Raw genomic sequence first — 3,298 nt, 5'->3', positions numbered from 1 at the left:
CATTTAGTCAAGAGGCTACCAGTCATATATGTGTGATAAGAGGATATTGCATGTAGGCTAATATATGGATATCAGTCATGTGTGTAACATGTGTGAGAGGAAGACATGGAGAGACGTGCGAGACCAAAGCCTTTCAGCTCCAAATGGGAGCCCCAGCTCTGCACTCTCACACAGCCCACGGCAAGGGAAACACACACACACACACACACACACTACCTGAAAAATTCATGATACTGTGTCTGTGGGCATGGGTGTCTGTGTGTGTGTGTGTGTGTGTGTGCGTGCATGTAGATGAGGGCATTTTCTGTGCACATGTGTGCATGTGCGTGTGTGTGTGCGTGCGTGTGTGTGTGTGTGTGTGAGAGAGAGAGAGAGAGAGAGAGAGAGAGAGAGAGAGAGAGTAGACGTAGATCTATGTTTTACATGTTTCATGTATCGTATTGAGTTGGTTATTTCACTGACATCTGGAGTAAAGGGCTCACAACAACACCTGCAGTATACAGTATGCAACAGTGGAGACCAATTAGATCCAAATCATTCTGGAGGTATCAGTGTTCACAATCATCTGAGGAAGGGTTTAGTCTCATAAAGGCAGGAATCATAAACGTCCTTATCAAGAACAAAGTCATTTTGGAGTCTAACCAAATTGTAGAACATTGACCATATCTTCACTTCACAAACCCTTATTGACAAAACGAATCAAAAGGTTTTTTCTGCTTTGTAGACAATGGGTTGAAAGAAACAATGTACTTGAAAAGCAATAGCGTGTACTTGAACAATTTAAATGTTGTGTGTGGTGAGTTAATCTTGTCATTTTGTATGTGTGTGTGTGTGTGTGTGCGTGTGCGTGTGCGTGTGCGTGTGCGTGTGCGGTGTGCATGTGCGTGTGTGTGTCTGTGTGTGTGTGTCTGTGTGTCTGTGTGTGTGTGTGTGTGTGTGTGTGTGTGTGTGTGTGTGTGTGTGTGCTACAGAGTTGATGCTAAATACAAATTGGCAAAATATTTGACAATAGCTAGAAACAAAAAATGTACAGTAAGAAGAACAATGGCGAGATGAACAGGTAGACTTGGATGCCTAAAGAAAACAGTTTTAATTTTGAAGAAGTCAGAAGTAAAAAGTAAAAAAAGAAGTCCACTTTTTCACTGCCGAAACTACAAAGACATTTTCTCTAATTTCAACCTAAATTTCAAGCTATATATCCACCACACCTCACCACACACACACACACACACACACACACAGATTTGTAAATGAAAATGTGTTTACCTACATAATTTACAGCGCAATAGTGTTTGTACACATGTATGTATGTACAGTATTAATTTATTTCATTATTGTGAATGCTATGGCACGGCAGCCAATAAAGTATTTGAATTGGAGAGAGAGAGATCATGTGAGAGAATGAGAAAGTGTGTAGAATACTGTGTGTGTGTGTGTGTGTGTGTGTGTGTGTGTGTGTGTGTGTGTGTGTGAGTGAGTAGAATGTGGGTGAGAGTGGGTGAGCATGTGTGTGTGCATGTTGATGAAGGCATTTTCTCTCTCTCTCTCTCTGTGTGTGTGTGTGTGTGTGTGTGTGTGTGTGTGTGTGTTAGAGGGCCTGAGGGAAGGCAGACAGACTGCTCCTGTGGCTCAGTGTGTGAAGTGTGTGGTGTGTGTTGCTCCGTCAGGTGAAATTGCTCGGCTGTCTCCTGCCTCTCTCTCTCTCTCTCCGCTCTCTCTCTCCCTCCTCTCTCCCTCTGCCTCTCTCTCTCTCCCTCTATCTATTTTTCTGTATTTCTTGCTCTCTCTCTCCCCCTCTCTCTCGCAATCTCTCTCATACACACACACACGCACACACACACACACACACACACACACAAAATCCAGCACGGTTGCATCAGACCACTCAGCTGTGGGAACAGCATTCTGCACACTGGCAGAATAAGATTAAGTGAAACAAAATACTAATAACATTAAACGCAATGGAATATTACGCAGGAAATTAAAAATCCTGAAAAGCAGAATGAGCATACAATAAAAACAAAATACAAGAAATTAAAATATCATTAAATAGAAATGATGTAACACTAATTAACACAATATAATGCAATACAGAACACAAAATATCATTACATATAATTAGAATAGAATAGAATGTAAGTAGAAAACATAGAAGATAATGATAATAATATTAAGAAAAAGAAGAAGAAGAAGATAACACTAGATTTCAATAAAGGCGATGCAAATTCTCTAATAAAATAACACTGAATAGAGTAAAATAATAATAATAAAAAGAGCATTAAATTAATTTCAAATGAAACAGATTGCAGTGGCATTTTCAACTATAGTCTGGGAGAACACAAAGGAATCTTTGGCAAATCTGACTTTTGCCTCTGCAGGTCCCTCTGGCTTTTCAGAATGCGGTGCCATGCGCTATCGGGTTATTAAAAGAGCCATTCAGAGCATGTTGGATGATGGAGGTTATTGTCTAACGTTTATAACGATACCAATGGTATTAAATGCTACCTAGAATGTAGATGACTGCACATCTTGTGAATGTGGATAATACAGAGTGATTTTTTATGTTAAAAACAATTAGTGCATTCCAAAAGTCTTTTAAGAGGTGCATGGATAAACTCTAATACGAGGTAGAGAAACTCTATTTCTGAAATCTCAGAGGTTGATAAACTGAGTTTACTTGTGTTTCACCTCCACTACATCCCTGATGATGGCATTGAGTCAGTTTTTGAAAAAAAAAAAAACGCTTGTTACCTCCGCCAAGGAGGTTATGTTTTCATCGGGGTTTGTTTGTTTGTATGTTTGTTTGTCTGTTTGTCTGTTAGCAAGATAACACAAAAAGTGATGGATGGATTTCGATGACATTTTCAGGAAAGGTCTGAAATGACCCAAGAGAGAAAGTAGAGAAATTAAATTTTGGGAGTGATCCGGATCACTGTCTGGATCCAGAAGGCGGTTATATTTTCGCTTGGCAGGGGTCTGCTTTTCTAGTTTGTTGAAGTGTTTTTTTCCATTGCTCTGCATATGCATCTCCTTCATTGCTCTGATTGGTTTTTAGGTCTTTATTGTCTATATTGTGTCCAGAGGCATCTTGACCGGCCTCCATTGGCCATGCCCTTTGGAAATGGGAGGTGAATGACCCTTGTCCAGACTCAAACTCAATTTCAATGGAGATACGATCTGGTGTTAACCAGGCTATGCTCTTAGAAAAAAAGGTGATCCATAGAACCAAAAATGGTTATATTGCATGCTTCATATATGGAACCCCTAAATTTGACCAGACAACGTCTCATTGAGAAGT

The sequence above is a fragment of the Sardina pilchardus genome, chromosome 7, assembly GCF_963854185.1.
Source record: "Sardina pilchardus chromosome 7, fSarPil1.1, whole genome shotgun sequence".
Taxonomy (NCBI): Eukaryota; Metazoa; Chordata; class Actinopteri; order Clupeiformes; family Clupeidae; genus Sardina; species Sardina pilchardus.
The sequence above is the reverse complement of the archived record's forward strand: the minus strand, read 5'-3'. Positions refer to the sequence as shown.